At 55.8% G+C, this 16,861-nt stretch overlaps 1 long non-coding RNA gene across 3 annotated transcripts in view; it reads left to right on the plus strand.

The window, feature by feature from the left end:
- The window catches only part of LOC143824846 (uncharacterized), a 51,029-nt gene that overhangs the window by 5,014 nt on the left and 29,154 nt on the right, over nt 1-16,861 (plus strand). For all 3 annotated transcript variants that reach the window (XR_013226888.1, XR_013226890.1, XR_013226889.1), the window contains exons 3-4: nt 7,681-8,337; nt 11,438-11,522. This is a non-coding gene — a long non-coding RNA (uncharacterized LOC143824846). The remainder of the gene's footprint in view (nt 1-7,680; nt 8,338-11,437; nt 11,523-16,861) is intronic.

A 16,861-nucleotide genomic window follows, 5' to 3' on the forward strand; every position in this document is an offset into this window, starting at 1 on the left:
AAACCCTCCAGTGTCCTGCTGTGCTTGCAATCCCTCGCTATTGCCACAAGATGGCACTCCTGCCTGTATTTTCATTCGGCCCCTCACTTGGGACTCTCCCAGGCCTGGAGAAATCCATAGTCACAGAATCACATGTGGACTTCTTGCTATTGCTGGGGGGAGGGGCTGGGCCCTCCAAAGTGACTCCAGGTGCTGCTGAGTTTAAGAATTTCTCCAGTGGAACTTGTGCTCCTCCCCAGCATAAGTTATTGGTTGGTTTTTTTATCATACGGAAGCAGTATTCTGCATGGTCTTTCTCCCGTTGGGACCCTCTTTCCCCTCACTGAAATGTCCTCCATCCCACAGCTATTTTGGTACCTGCCAAATGGAAAATCGCCTTTGGGTTTTGCCGTTCCCCCGTCAATGTGCAATTCCGGCACTCTTGTGCATTTCCAGACATTCTTGGGTGTGACCGTTTGGATCAGAATAAAGCAGTAAGAATAGCTGTGCTTTCTTGTTCCCTTTTCCCCCTATGGGGAACAGTCTTTGGACTAAAACTTCCCCAGACCTGTGAGCCAAAGGCCGATATATATATATATATATATATATATATATATATATATATATATATATATATATATATATATATATATATATATATATATATATATATATATATATATATATATATATATATATATATATATATATATATATATATATATATATATATATATATATATATATATATATATATAATTTAAATTCTGTGAAGAAGAATAGACCCTAGTGAAGGACTTCATCAGCAAATACTAAGTTGGAAAAATAACCACTGGTGAAAATACCTTTGAAAACCGTTTAAATCTGGAGGCCGTTTTGGTTGTTCTGTGACAATTAAAAGAAGAGATACGACATTTCTATTGATATTTATTGTTAAATTGCTTAAATGTTGATTGTAGCCTAGGGTAGGTTCTTTCTTCCGTTATCATACTCATTTCGAACCGCCCTCTCTTCGTGGTGTGCCCCTTTCCCCCAAAGCAAGCTTTGCGTCTTATTTCAGCGGGCTCTAGAGACCCACAAGATTTTTGGGGTATGCACTTACTGGAATCCAAGCCCTGGTAGGATCTGACAAAAAGGGTTTGGACTCTCGAAAGTGCATACCCCGAAAATCCAGTGGCCTCTAAGGTGCAACTGGACTCGGACCCTGCTGTTCTGCTGCTTTTGAAACACCTCCGGCTTGAAAGTCAAAAAAAAGGGGAAATTGGAAAACCCGAGGAAGCAGCAACCAGAAAGCAAACTGAGCGCTGAAGGGAGTAAAATCAATGCAGAATAACAAAGAAAACTCAGTGGACATAGACATCAGAAGTGAAGAGAAACACCTGTGCATAATAAGCCTACAACCATCCAGAAACGTTTTCCCTCCTGTGCTATCAAATTTTCTCCACTGCAACCCTTCAACCTGATGGGCATTATTGCCTGCGGGTTTCCTTGTGGCCAGCAGAGGGCACTCGTGTAACATGCCAAACACCTCCTAGGGGTCTCCGCTGTGTTTGTGGGGCTGAAGAGCAGAATTTTTGGTCTGCAATTAGACAGGAACCAGAGCTGGAAGAAGGAACATTTGTTCCCGTTACTGACTGGCTGGCTGTGGAGCTGCTGTTTCCCCCCATTCTTTGTAGGGCAAAAAGCACGGGGAAGGGACTGCGGCTCAGGGGCAGAGCCTCTGCTTGGCCTGCAGAAGGTCCCGGGTTCAATCCCCGGCAACTCCAGTTAAAAGGACCAGGCAGGAGGCGATGGGAAAGACCTCTGCTTACGCGAGTGGTCTTGCAATTCCCAATTCACTGTGTCTGTCAAAGCATTCTGTGCAAAGGAAAGCTTACACCTTGGCTACAACTCTGCTGGTCTTAAAGGTGCCGCCGGTTCATCCATGAGGACTGAAAACCTTAACCTTGCAAACCTTTGAAAACATTTTAAAAACAGCTTGCAAGAAGTTTGTTTTCTGGCTCAGCATTTCCTCGTGTCCCTCTCCCACTCTTCTGACGGGCACACGGAAGGTCTCGGGTTCAATTCCCGGCATCTCTGGTTCAAAAGGATCTGGTGGTAGCTGATGGAAAGGCCTGAGATCCTGGAGGGCCGCTGGCAGTCTGAGTAGACAACACTGAGTGTGTGAGAAGGGAGCTTCACTCGCCATGCTGGCAAAGCTGGGCAGAACCAATCAACTTCTAAGAGATCTGCTTAGCTGGGAATCCCTTCCCTCGTCCTCACTGGCCAATAGCCTCGCCCGCTGACCTGCCTGGCCCGTCCCAGCCTCCTTTGCTTGTGTCCCCATCCTCAAGGAACCATGCCTGAAGGCCTCAAACCAGTGAGGCAGCCGCAGCTGTAATTCTGGGTGACCCACATCTGCTTCCCGGTTTCCAGGCACGGCTGGTTAACAGCAGCCAAGAAAACAGCCAAGTCACGAGAGAGGGGGGAACTCCAAGCCGGGTATGTGGGCCAAGGCAGGAGTCCTTCTGGCCCGTGACACTCCGACCGGCAACCATGAGCTCAGGTTGGTGGGCTTTAGCTGCCAGCAGGGGCTGGATCACACAGCTCAGAAGTTCGTCTGCCCAAGCGATCCCGTGGGACGCCTTTGCTCCACCACGCCCCACCTCTTCCCAGGGAGGGGCGTGAGCCAGTGAGCAACGCACACCACACACAGCGGCGCTGCCGTCGCACGGAGCACGTCTCTGACTGGAAAGTCGTGCTTTTCCTGTATTCCCCCCCCCCTGTAGGCAGCAGGCACTGAGTTTAATCGAAACTCTATGCCAATTTCCCCACCGGGAGAAGCCGAATTCCGTGCCTGGCATCAATTATTAGAATAAATTACACAACATATTAGAGCAGGGTAGGCGGAAACCTCGGTATGCGTTATGAAGACTTGCTTGATGTATTCCTCAACATTTCAGAGTGAGTGTGTGTGTGTGTGTGTGTGTGTGTGTCTAGTAATGTATTCCATCTCCATGCCTTTGCGGGAGGGGCCAGGAATCCTCAGCCTTCAGCAACAACAAACTTCTATTTCGACAGCTGCTGGGGCTTCTGGGACGGCAGGGGGGGGGGAAGTGTCTCTTGCAGGTTTTCCGACTGCCACGGTCACAGCCTTTGGCCTTCCCACTCCTTCGCGTTTTCCATTGGGGGGGGGCTATTTCACATGTTCTATCAGGGTGCCATCCTCCAGGAGAAGCCTGGAGATTCCCGGAATTACAGCTTATCCCTGGATCAACAGGGATCAGCCTTCCCTGATGTTGCCTCCTGGCTGTGGGATCCACAGGCTAAGTGCCTCTCATCAGCCTTGGCTAGCCAAGAGCTGCCCCGGCCCAAATCTTGCACAGCGTGCTCCTTCAGCAGCAGGTCCCTCCCCTCCCCTCCCCTCCCCTCCGGCCTGATGTCTTCTAGAAAGAAGAGCACTTTGCAGGAGCCCCCAGTCGGTGCCGTCTGAGTGCTCTTGGGGGTCAGGCGCCACTGGATTTACCTTTGATTGAGGGGCTGCCTCTGCTGCTCCGGGAGGCGAGGTCAGCCACTTAACTCCCGCTCTCTGCTTGTCACCGGAGCATCACAGGCGCTGGCGCTGCTCCCGTCTCCTTCCCTGCTAAAAGCAGACCCTGCTTGCTCTGGCTGGGTGTCGCCGGCTCCCTGCGCTGGAGAGACACGGGACCCTTCCCTGCCGAGCCAGACGCGCTCAGGGCGACGCTGAACGGAGGACATCGGCCGGCCCATTTAGACCGGTTTGCCTCATGCGTTGCGCCTTTTAAAGCCAGCGCTTACAAGCCACCCAACAGCACGCCAACTAATGATCTTCAGAGGGTTGCCAACCTCTCGGTGGGGCCTGGAGGCCCCCTGGAATTGCAGCCCGTGTCCAGGCTGCAGAGATCGGTTCCCCTGGAGAAAATGGCCACTTTGGAAGGCGGGTTCTAGAGCATGACACTCCTCTGAGGCCCCTCCCCTCCCCAAACCCCACCCTCCTCAGACTCCACCCCCAAAAGCTCCAGGAATTTCCCACCCTGGCGCCAGAGCAGAGAGGACTCCTAGCCCCTGTAGCTGTTTCCGGTGCTGCTTCTCCGTCTGCAAGGAATTTTGGGAAAGGGGTCGTGATTCTAAACGTCAGGAGAGCTGTGCTCCTTTCTGCCACCTCTGGCTGCCTCCTCCATTCACCCACCCTCTCGCTTGCCTGGGTGAACCAGGCCTTAGCTACGGTTGCCATCCTCCAGGAAGGGCCTGAAGATTCCTTGCAATGCCAGGGGATCTCCAGACCAGAGAGGTTGCGTCCCCCGGAAAATAGGACTGCTTTAGAGTGTGAAGCTCATGGTGTCCCCTCCGAGGTCCTGCCCCAATCCCCACTCATCCCCCATCCGCTCTGCTGCTCTGCTCAGTAGGCGGCACCAACTATCTGGCTCTCCTGGAGACATTTAGAAGTTTCCTTCTCGGTCAGGCCGTACCATTAGGGACCCCGCAGTGTTTTCAAAGGAAGGGAGGGTCAGAGGTGATTGGCAGCCATTGCCTGACTCTGCGTAGAAACCCTCGTTTCCTTCCGAGGTCTCCCATCCATGGACCAACCAGGGCTGCCCCTGCTTAGCTTTCAAGATCAGAAGAGATCAGGCCCACCTGGGCCGTCCCAGCCGGGGCCTCTCTGAGATACCAGCAGGTAATTTCCATTTCTCTCTGGTAGGAATATTTTTTTTTCCCTTTGGCTTTCCCTTCCCGAACGGTGCCTTGATGTGGCCCTTCAAAGGGCTTCCTCCGCTCTCCGCAGCCCTCCCCCCTGCTCCGCTACGGAGGCGCACACAACTTCAGTCGCTTCCTCTCTTCCGTGCGGGCCATCTGTGGATTCGCCCCGGAAAAAAAAAAAAAAAACCATTTCAAAGGCTGCGTTTCTGGCTCAGAAAACATCTCCACGCTATCAAAGGCAGAGCCCTGGCTTTGAAATCAACACGGCACAACCAGCAGCTCAAGCCGGCACTTTGAGTCTATCAAGAAGCGCAGGAAGAGGGAGGAAGGCAGAGCACCCAGACAAATAAATAAAAACGCTCACGCGTTTGATGCGCACGCCCGCATCAAGGGGGCGCATCTTTTAAGATACTGCTCTGGGACCCATGGCGGAGTTGGCAGTTCCCACCGGTTGCTTCCGCCTCTCTTCCTAGGCGTCAAACATTAATGCCTCCCCATGATTTTGGGGAGGGGGGTGAACTCCCCCCCCCACGTGAAGCCGGCCGGCCGGCCTGCCTGAGCGACGTGATCTTCGGACCGCACAGAATCGCTGCGCATGGTTTTCTGAGGACGCGGCGAGCGTGTCGTGCGGGACCGCTGTCGGCGCATCTGTGCTCATCTGGGACCCGCAATCTAATTAGCGATGATTGGGGAAGGAGCCGGCTCGTTAAGGATCAGGAAGCAATAAATAAAATATTACAGGCAGCCAAAGGAGCAGGCGGGGAGGCGAAACGCAGGCCTCACGGAAAGCGGGTTTTTTTCTTCTTCGTTTTGAGAGGCCTGGCAGGGAAGAGAAGGGATTGTCAGGGGGAAATACCTTTCCCGTCAGCGCACTGCCTCATCTCCAAAGAGGGCCTGGAAAGTACAAAATGTGTGATCTAGCATAGGAACCCAAAGCTGGAAGGAGGAGGTCATCTAGTCCAACCCCCTGCACGGTGCAGGAAATCCACAGTTACCCCCCCCCCCCAGGGACTCCTGCGCTATGGCCAAAGGACTTCATGCCTTTAGTTATTCATACCCTGCTTTCCCCCTCAGTGGGGACCTAAAGAAGTTTACGTTGCTCTCCTCCATTTTTTCCTCAGAAGAACCCTGTGAGGTAGGTAAGGGCGCAAGCTCCCATGCCACAAGTGGGCCAGCCGGTTGCCATCCTTGCGGCCACGTTATGCACAGCAAGGCGGGTCTCCTTGGGGGTCTCCCATCCACGGGCCAAACAGCACTGGCCCTGCTGAGCTCCAGAGATGGGAGAAGACTGGGCCGGCCTGGACCGCCCACCTTGAGGAGCAGAGGCATTTTCACCTGGCCGCCTCTGCACAGCGAAGCTTGGGGCCTCCCACCCAAATACAAAGCAGGGCTGCCTCTGCTCCACTTCCCGGATCTGGCGAGGCCAGGCTAGCTCCGGCCGAGGTCGGGCAGGGGAGGAGGGGCGGCTTGCCACGGCCCACCTCTGCAGAGCGACGCGAGGAGCAAGGACTAGCCGGGCTGCTCGCGGAGCCCCACCTGGTGGGTTTGTGCGGGGTGGGGAGCGGCGGCTGCTAATGATTCCCCGCCCCTCCTCCGCGGGCAGCCCGCTGGGTGACCCCCGGGCTCCTGTGGCGCCGACAGCCGCCTTCCACTGGGGCCGCCCGCTAATTGCTCACTAACGAGGCCGGGGGGGGGGGGGCGGAGAGGCCGGAGCGGAGCCGCCGCCGCTGCTGGGAGCCCCCCCCCCCCCGGGGCCGCCGGGTCGATGCCTCGCTCCCAGCACGCCTCTCCGGAGTGGAGCGCAGCTTTGCCCCCGGGGGGGCGGGAGGGAGGGATGCAGGGAAGAGGATGGGGCTTGAGGCTTCAGTGGGGTGGCCGGCCAGAGAACCGGCCTCCCACGGCTGCCCTTTTCTGCAGGGGAACCAATCTTTGTCATCTGAGCATCCAACCTCCAGGCACCGCCTGGAGGTTGGCCACCTTCCGCTGTGTCCCTTTATGGCCCTCGGGAAGCCTGTGAAAGGCCAAGAGGTGCCCGGGGGGGGGTCTGCCGGCCTCCCCCCCCACACACTGCGTCCTCCTTTTCTTCCTTCCTTTGTTGGGGAACAGAGAAAGCAAAACCTTTTGAGCCTCAGCCTGGCCCAGAGAGAAGCCCTTGTGGCTCCCAGCCAAGGCCTCTCTGTCCCTGGGGGGGGAGGCTGGGGGGGAGGCTGGGAGCTGCTTTGAAAATTAAATCTCTCAAGAGCTGGCGGGTTCAACTCAGCGGAAGGGCCGGCCTCACATCCTCCTGGGGAGACCCGGCTGGGCAGGGTGCAAAGGTTTTCGAAAGGGGGAGGAACCGGAGGGGACGGAAAGTTCAAGTGGGCGAGAGCAGCGCAGAGGACGGGGCTGCGACCAGGGCTGTGACCCCTCCGCCCCCTGCTTCTGCTTGCGTCAGACCCCACCGGGCTGTGGGTAAATGTCACGGGGTCCTCGCAGACTCATTGCCTGGCGCATCGCCACGGAGGCAGCCCCGAAGATCGGCTGACCTGGCAGAGCTGTGGTGGCAGGCGGGGAAAAGGAATGCGGGGTTCTGCCCCACGGCTGCCAGGTTGCCCAGCCGCCGGCGGGAGTGTGGGGTAGGGTTGCCGGATCCAGGTGAGGAACTCCTGGAGGTTTGGGATGGAGCCTGGAGAGGACAGGGAACCCAGTGGGGTACAAGGCCCACCCTCCCAAAAAATGCATCTTATCCAGAGGGATGGATCTTGGACTATAATTGCAGGAGGACTCCAGGAGCTACCTGGAGATTGGCAACCCGAGTGGCATGGGCCAGAAGGAAGGCTGGCACACCAGCACCCTGGTCCAAAAGACCAGACAGCTGTGCGTCATTGTATCATTCCTGAATGCCATACGCTAGGAGGAGTTTCACCACAGTACCTCTGCAGGAGTCAGTCCTCTGGGATTGCCTCGGTTCAATCATATGAGTATTCGCCTTGGGTGTGATTGGATCATTTATTCATTCCCCAGGTGGACACCGAGAAGAACGTGGAGGAGGCTGTCCACCGTGTTTCTGCTTGAGTCGTGGCTCTCAGCTAGCCCCCTTTCCAGCCAGGGGACTATTGTGAAAAAGATAAGTTGCTGACCCCTTGGGGGCTGTGTCTTTCTGTCAGTAAGTGTGAGACTTGCCTCACATCTCGGCTCCCAAAACATATGTGCCTGGGCCCAGGAATTTACTGGACCCTGGAAGGCACCATTCTGAGTCACGGTTCTACCAATACACCAGGGTGACGGGAGCAGACCCCTTGGAGGGGACTTTGGTCAAGGGGGCAAAGGCGGGAACCGCAAGATGCAGGCTTTTGTGCTGCTGAGCATTTGCCAGGGCTCCTCTGTCGTCTGCTCGGCTCGCATTTGCCAGGGCTCCTCTGTCGTCTGCTCGGCTCCCCAGCGTTCTTGCCTTGAACGGCTATTTTTGTCTCCGGCTCCCAGCCCAGAGCGTCTGGGAGCCCCAGAGCCTTCCTGTTGCGTCTTCCCTGTCTCTCCCCCCCCCCCATCCCTGTCACAGGAGGAAAAGGCAGCCAGATGGAGGAGCCCAGCCCACCCTCCCTGATCGAGCCGGGGTGGTTTCTAATTAGGACTCCGCCGCTGCCGCCGCCACCGCGATTATCCCCTGACAGCTGACTCGAGGTATCCAGGCAGCCCCAGAGGCAGTGAGAGGAATGCGGGGCCCGTTTTTTTAAAAGCCTGGAACGGTTTTCCGCGCTGCCGTGCCGCACAGATCGTGGCGGCAGTGACGGCCCACCTGCTGGCCGTTGTTTGGAGGGTGGCAGGGTGCAGAAGGTGGCGCCGGAGGGGTGGGGGTCGAGAATAGATGGGGCAAAGCGGGAGGAAGGGGGAGAAGGGAGGGGCAGCCGAATCAGCCGTTCCACAACCCCACTCTGGATTAATGACCTCCCAAACGCCCCTGCTCAGGGCTTGCAAAGGGAGAGCTGCCAGTTCCTCTCCTGTTGGCTCTGCTGTTCCTGCTGCCTTCAAATTGCCTTTTCCAGCGACTCTTGTCTGAGCCAGGGCGGTGTAGTGATTGACGAGCCCCAAACTCTAATCTGGAGAATTCTCACTCCTCCGCATGCAGCCAGCCGGCTGACCTTGGGCCAGTCACGGTTCTCTTGGAGCTGTTCTCGCGGAGCAGTTCTCATAGAGCTTCCTCATCTCCGTCAACTGTCGCGGGGAGAGGAAGGGAAGGCAGTTGTAAGCCGCTTTGGGACTCTTTTGGGTAGTGAAAAACGGGGTATGAAAACGCAACTCGTCTTCTTTGTTGTCACCTTCTCCTTCTTCCCCCCCCCCCCGTCTTCTCTCCTGCCCATGAGGGCTAGAACCTTGACTCTTTGGGCAGTTTTCTGAAAAGTGTGGGGGCTGTTCAGGCCTGATTCTCCCACGCTCTGTTGGAACTGCTGCCTTCCTCAAGCCTTCAGCCAGAATTCGCCGTCTTTGCTGGCATTTCCGTCAACCCAGCACTGGGCCAGGAGGCCGAGATGAGGAGGGGGAAAGGCATCCTGGGCAGAGATGTCCCAAACCGCCAGAGCAGGATATTCTCCTTGCCCTCATCTCCAAGATCCGCAGACCTCAGCGGCCTTTAGATTTTGAATACCCCCCAGGCTGCCCAGCCGGGCTGCAAACAAGTAATCCCCTTCACCTCAGGGGGGCTGTTTTGCATTGTCTCCGTCTGAATGCCTCACAATGCTCTCCATTCTTCCCCTCTCTTCCCCTCCCTCCCAAAGCCCCAGGCTCCACCGTGGGGTCAGCCCTGAATAAGCCCTGCCGCGGGGGTCAGACTCGAGAGCCGCGGACACCCCCTGGGCCCCCGGTGCCCCCTGTGGAAGCTGACCTCGGTCCCTGGCCTCCTTCCCAGATCCCCCCACACACCGATCTTGTGCCAGAGCAGGAGGAATTGAGTCAGTGTCCAGGAGAAGAACGGGGATGGGAGAGCCCCTCTGATCTCCCCCCCCTCCCCCGAACGGCTCAACTAGGGTAGTCAAACTGCGGCCCTCCAGATGTCCATGGACTACAATTCCCATTTGCTGGCAGGGGCTCATGGGAATTGTAGCTACTCGGACTTTCCTCAGCTGTGGAAAGAATCCTGCAAAGTCACACGGGTCTGCCCAATCCTGGATTGAAGCCACCTGGGGGATCCGTTTCCCCACCTGTTTCGTGCTGGAAATAGGGTTGCCAACCTCCAGGCCACACCTGAAGATTTCTCCCATTTGTAGTTGATCTCCAGTTCCCCTGGAGACAGTGGCTGCCCTGGAAGGTGAATTCTGTGGCCTTAGAGTGTGCTGGCGTCCCTCCCTGGCCCACATCCTGCCCTCCTCAGACCTCCAGGTATTTCTGAATCCAGAGCTGGCGAGGGAAATGGAAAAGTTTGGCAATTCATTAAAAAAGAAACAAAACCCTGCAAGTTTTCCAACTGTCCTTCAGTTTAATAGGTTTACTTGCTTAAAGGAGTAATGATACAACTCAGAGAGAGCAGAAACATTGATTGGCAGAATGAGAAGTAGAAGAAGGTTTTGCTTTTTGGGGGAGGGGGAAATAACTAGCCAGTTGCAGGGAGGCGGAGCTACACAGGTGGGGCCCCCAAGGAATTATTTGGAAACAGAGTTCTTGGGCGTGGCTCACCGAGGAAGGAAGGAGTCCCTGGCTGGGCAAGAGCAAGATACATGCAGATAAAGAACCACAGGAATACTTGCGATAATCAGCATGTTAAAAGGCAGGAGAATGCAGGAAGGTGGCTCCCTGTGCAGGGGCAAGAGGCTGGACAGGCACGTTTTCCTTGGAAAGAAGAGGTGACACTGCGTTTGAAATAGATATATTTATGTTGTGGGAACGAGAGAGCAATATTCTAAAGGAAGAGGAGGGAAGTGTTTGGGGAGAGGGGCTGGGCAAATTTCCCTGCAGTCCCCAACCCCGAGGTGGTTTCCGACTTTGTGGAGCAAGACGCCTCCCCCCCCCTCCCCGACCCCCGAGGCTTGGCCAAGGGGCTGAGCCGCCCAGCCGAGGCCCACGCTCCTGTCGAGTCCCGGTTTGCCAGCCAAAGCCCAGGGCGGCGGGAAGTGGGTCATGTCTGCTTTCTGGCAGATGGGCTGCACGCTTGCCTGCAGCCGCCAGCGCGCTGGGAGGGATGCGTGCGCTCGGGTCTCTGCGTGCGCGCATGCAAGCTGTCTCCGATGCGCTCCCTCCAACCTCTCCTTTTTGAAGTGCACGGCACAGCCTGATGCGGGGAGCGTCTCCGAACTCGCCTCACATGGGAGCTTGCTGAGGCAGGGGGAAGCCAGCCGGGAGGGCTGCGGGGAGGCAAAGCATCGGCCAGATGGTGGCGGAGGAAGGAGAGGAAGGGAGGGGCCGGAGGGGCTGGGGCGCACTCTGCTAGGAAGCACAGGCTCCCGCCATGCGCTCCGCAGGCCTCCTGGATCCGGGAGCGGAAGACTCAACACGCTCCCACTGTTAGGCCAGCTGGGGGGGGGAGGCAGAGATGGTGGAAGAGTATCTGAAGGCTGAGCTCGCCCCTCCCCAATTCCCAGCACTGGTTGCAGAGTTGCCAACCTCCTGGAGGGGCCGGGAGAGGTGCTGGAATTCCAGGGGAGAACAAGAACTGGGAATAGGATCGGTGGGGGGGGGAACAGGGAGGTGGGGGGGCCGGCCCCAGGTTGGGAAACTCTCCGAGATGGAAATTGGAGTGGGCCAGGACCTCCGGGAGGCAAAATCCCCCTTCAAAAGCATCTGTTTTCTCCAGGGGAGCTGTTCTCTGTAGCGTGGAGATGAGCTGGAATTCCGAAGGATCCCCAGGCCCCCCCTGGAGGTTGACGTCCCTAAGAAAGGTGAGCTTTTGCTTTGCCCCCCAACACTGAACAAGGCTTTTGGGGGGACACACAAGCCTTCGGGTGCAGTGACACGAAATTCCCTCCACCGTAATCTATAGCTAGAGCAGGGGTAGCCAAACTGCGGCCCTCCAGATGTCCATGGACTACAATTCCCAGGAGCCCCCTGCCAGCATTCGCTGGCAGGGGGCTCCTGGGAATTGTAGTCCATGGACATCTGGAGGGCCACAGTTTGACTACCCCTGACCTAGAGGGTGGGAAGTGAACTCGCATGCAGCGGAATAAAGCTGTTTTACAGATTCCAGGACCAAACAGAAATAAAACGGCAATAACAAGCTGCGATTATAAGCTTATCACTTGCAGGGTTAAATTTCAGGAGGAAATACAGTTGGCTTTGAGTGGGGGGGGGGCTCTAAAAACATCTGGTGATGGTTTTTGGGAGGGGGGGCCTTGCTTCGTCTTGTACTTTCTGCTGGCAGAGATCTAGGGGATGCGTAAGGCCAGGCCCCAACTGGGTACATTCAAAGTGTGATTTAGTGTGGCTTGCCTGGAAAGGGGGGGGGGGAATCAGAGGACCTCGGCCCCCAGCGGCCTTGAAAGTGATCCGCCAGCGACGGCTGTCTCCCTGCTGATGGATTTGCTGTCACCTCTCGCTGGCACCGAGTGACAGATTTCCGCTCCGCACGAAGCCAAAACCAATAGCCATCCATCAAGGCCCGGCTGACGGGAGCAGGAGAGGAGATGGAAAAGCACGGGAGGGGGGCGTGGGGGGGTGAAGGGGGAACTGTGGCAAAATACTCCCCGGGTGGTCTCCCCCCCCCCCCCGCCGGCATTGGTGTGGCTGAGAAATTGGTCCGGTCAGCAGCACCACAAAGGGTACCTTGGAAGCAAGCGTCCCAAAACCCAGAACCAGAAAGGGCTCTGGCTCCCTGGAAGAGCACCCGCTTGGCGTTCAGAAGGTTTTGGGTTCAGATCCTGGCCTGTCTGGTTAAACAGTCCCTTTCGGCGTTGGAACGCTGCTGCTGATTGGACCCCTGTTTAGCTCAGTATATGACAGCTGTATCCATGTCCTGTAAAGCCTGCCAGTTACAGAATCCAGCTGTCGACAGAGGTGGGTGGGTGAAGGAATTAGCTCCAAGTATACACAAGCTCCAAGTAGACCAGGGGCCCCCAGCATGGTGCCTTGGGCACCCGGACATCCACTGACACCTTTTATGGTGCCAATTCTTTTTAGTAGGTGGGTGGAGCCAGGCAGGCCTTTTGCCCAACCAGGCTTCTGATTGCCTCCTGGTGATTTGATTGGTTGCGCAGATTGTCGTTGTTTTTAATGTTGCTTTGGCAGTACCTCCCACCGCTGCGCCATGCCACTGAAGTTCAGCTGTAGCAATCGTTTTGTGGCTGGCTCCGCCTCCTGTGGCAGCCATTTTGGTGCTGCGCCCGCCTTGCTGAGTCAGAATTCTAGATGTACCTGCAGGCTGAGAAGGGTCGGGGACCCTGGGGCAAAACCCTTGAAGGCGTGCTTATGAGTTTATTCATCGGTTCATTTATTCACACCTTTGTAGCCCACCTTTCCTCGTGGCTCCAGGCGGGTTACAATAATAATGAAAACAGCGTCTGTCTCAGGGCACAGGTGTCAGGAAAGACCTTTTCCTGTCTCGGAGCCCCCACAGGCATCCTTGCATGCCCAGGCCAGGAATTCTGGTGAGCAGTGGGATGGGCCTGGGGGAGAGGCCCACGAGGTGCTTGGGGGTGCAGACACAGGATCCCTGGCTTTGTGGGGGCCCAGGGCAAGGGGCTCCCCTCCCCACCCGCCCTTTCCAGGTGGCTCTCGGGGACGAGGCCGGCTCACTCTGCAATGCTGCTCTCGTGCTGCCCTCGCGTTCTCCAGCAGCGCCAGGTGAGACCTTTGTTCTCGGGCCCTCCGAGGGACACCTTGCCAGGCTCTTCCTAGCCGACCGTCAGCTGCGATCAGGTCCCCGCTGGTTTTGAAAAACGCGGATTGGTCTCGTTTGTTCAGCGTCGCGTCTCCGCTTCCGGCTCTTTGCGCACGCAGGTGTGTGTCGTCCGCACGGACCAGGAGGTGACAATTTGACTGGTGTCCTAGCCGGTGCCCTGGGACTATTGATTTATGAGCTTTCCGTGAGCCGCACAGTGGAAAGGTGTTTTTTATCTGCCAGCTGCAGCCAAAGAGCTGACAAAAAAATGGAGACGGGGGGGGGGGGGATGCTTTCGCAGGTGGCTACTTTATGACACCAAAACGGCAGAGGGCTGGATGTCACAAACCAATTTGAGGGGGCTATTAAGGGTAACGGAGTGCCCTGGAGCCGGGCGGGGAGCCAGGCTATCTCCTCGCCGGGCAGGAGTGGCGCGGTGCATTTCTCCGTCGGTCTGTCTAGAAAGCCTTTAGCTGATTACCCTGATGGCATCCCGGGTGCCTCAAAGGTGCCTTCTGTTGATCGGGCAGCAGGTTTTATAAAAGGGCTCTAACGCAGCATTCCCCCCCCCCCGATACATTCGCCCTCAACATGCACAGTGTTTTTCTTGTTTTATGAAAATGCAGCCTATCGTGTGAGCCCCCTCACCCCACCTGCAATCTGGAGCAACCCAGTTCAGATACAAATTGAGCATCTCCATGCAAACAAGTCCTCTGCTTGGCTTGCTCCCGGGCCAGGACTCCCCCTTCCTGCCTGTTGTTTGTCCCTGGAGCCCCCTTGATCACCTGTGTGGGGCAAACACACCCTAAGCAGGGCTTTAAACCTCCATATCGGTAATGAATTGTTGAAAGCAATCAGCTTAGAGTGTAAATAACGCACCAGGCCCCCTAATCCATGCTTAGTTCACAGACTTCTGGAGACGCCGGTGCTTGCCGTGCAAAGGGAGCCAGGATTCTGAAGGGCGAGACAGGAGGGTGACTTCCTGCGCATGTGTGGCTTTACAGTAAATTGGCGTCTCGATTCCAAGCCGCCCCTGATATTCAAACAATCTTCAAGGACAGACCCACAGAGAATGCACTGCAGTACTCTAACCAGCACGTGGCCATGGTGTGGATAAGTTCAGCACTTTTGATGGGGAGTCACTAAAAACACTTATCACATATTTGGAAGATGCCGTTACATTTTTGGAATTGTGATCCCCCCCCCCTCCATTCAGAAAAATAATTTGATAGGGCGAGGTCTTTGTGTGGTGACCCGTATTAACTGGTCCCTAGAAATGTAGATCTTAGAATCAATGTCGTGAGTCTCCGTCCTCATCCTACATCTGCAAAACCAAACCCCGAACGCAATCCAAGCCTTTCCCCAGAGCGGGGGTCGGCGCTTGCTGGCAACTTGCCTGCCATAAATATCTCAGCCGATGTTGCTGCCCCCCCCCCCACCTCCCCACCCAGGGAAGGACTGGAAGCAAAGCGGGGGGGGGGGGGGGGAGCCAAGCCCCGGAGATCACCTCCTCACAGGCTCTCATCTATCACCTTGAATTGTGTTGCAGGATAAAATTACTCATCCGAGCCTAATGATAAATTAAATCAAGTCTGGGGTAAAGAGGATTAATGGCCGTGCTGCGCATGCACAGGGCCAGGCGGCCGCAGCCCAGGCGAGGGGTTTTTAAACACTCATTAAAAACAATAAAGCCCGTCGCTGCGAGGGGGGGAGATCCCCCCCCTCCCTCCGCTGCTGGGCCTTCCTTGGAGGGGGCGAGACACAAACTGCCTTTCCAGGGGGCAGTGGTTTTTATTTATCGTTCGGTGTGGTGCTTTTTGTAATGTGCCAAAGGGCCTTAAAATTGAGCTCGGTAATTCTTGGGGGTTGCGCTTTGCTATGAAGAAGGCAAGAAATATTTTAGAGGCTGTGAGCCCAGAGGAGGCTGCCTGCAGAGTCTCTGCTTGATTTACTGTTCTGTTTTTCCTTCCTTTGCCTCTGCTGGGGGAAGGGGGGGGCGTGAAGAATTCAGAATGGGTTGGGATGCTTCAGCTGCTTCTGAGACAGCTGCATTACCACAGTCTCAAAAGAACCTTCCCACCCTCATTCTGCGGTCCCCCCTTGGCATCTTTTGAGCCCACTGTTAACCCCCATGTTATCTCTCTGCTTGAGTCACTGCTTTGTGCTTGACTCTTAGGAGGCAAACTCAGAACAGGGACTCACGCAGAGACGGAGGAGATGGGCCCTCTCGAGCGTAAGCCAGTTTGATTCCTTTTGCTCCCCCGGCATAAACCTTTGGAGCGTTAAGGCCATTGGTTTGACCTTGGAAAAGTCTCAGTGGGTTGCAGTGTTGGTGTGAAGCAGAAGAACTGGATTCAAGTCCTGTTTCACCTTAGGGGCCCACAAGAGTTTTGAGGTAGAAGCTTTCGAGGGTGAAAAACCATGAAACCTTTGCGAGTCTCTAAGGTTCTGCCAGATTCTAATTTGGGGGAATGTGCCATTCGTCTACCCTCTAGCCTGGGCCCTCACACCTATCCTGTCAGGTAGGCCCCTGCATTCCCAGCGCGTAGATTGCTCGAGATCCTTGTTTCCACTTGTTTTGGCACAAGCCGGGCTGCTAGTCATTCTCAGTTCAGGGCCGGGGTCCTCCTCCTTCCGAAGGCCTCCTTTTGCCGCAAGATTTACAAGCGCCCGACATCTCTTCCAGCGCCAAGGGTCCCGTAAAGCTCCTGTAACTTGGAGCAGATGCTGGGAACAGCTCCGTGCTCCATCTTAGGGCTCTCCTGGAGAGCGGGAGGAGCACGCACACACCCTGCTCGCAATAAATAAATCAAGTCTCTGCGGGTGGGGAAGGGAGGCCCCCTACACACACACACACAACACACGCACAACCCTGCCGCTGCCAGCGGGGATTTCTTTGCCTCTCTTGGGCTTGGGCTGGTTAGAAGAAGGAGGAAAAACAACAACAAACAGACTGGGAGAGGAAACATGTCACGGTGCAAACTGGAACCAGATGGGGAGGGTGTGGGCGGAAAGAGGCGGGGACGTGTGCGTCTTTGTGTGTGTGTGGGGGGGGGGATTCTCCGAATGGAACAGATTTGTCAGCATGAGGGGCGGGCATCCCAGAGCGGCCTCCTTCAGTTTGCGGGCACCCTCGGGCGTGGCTAGCGGGAGGGCAGCCGATCGGAAACTGGCAGGGGTGGAAGACAGCTGAAGGGCGAGACTCGAGAGCAAGAATCCTGCAAGGGTCACGCAGCAACAAATAGACCTAAAATAATACCAAATGAAATGTTTATTCTACGGTGTCCACAGGAACCAGATGCAAGCTCTTGGGGCCTGCATGCCAGGCTGCATTTAAAATCAAGACATGCGTCATTTAAGTTGTAATCATTCCACATATATCGTCGATGAGCTTGTCAAATGGCC

The sequence above is a fragment of the Paroedura picta genome, chromosome 15 (assembly GCF_049243985.1).
Source record: "Paroedura picta isolate Pp20150507F chromosome 15, Ppicta_v3.0, whole genome shotgun sequence".
NCBI classification, from domain to species: domain Eukaryota; kingdom Metazoa; phylum Chordata; class Lepidosauria; order Squamata; family Gekkonidae; genus Paroedura; species Paroedura picta.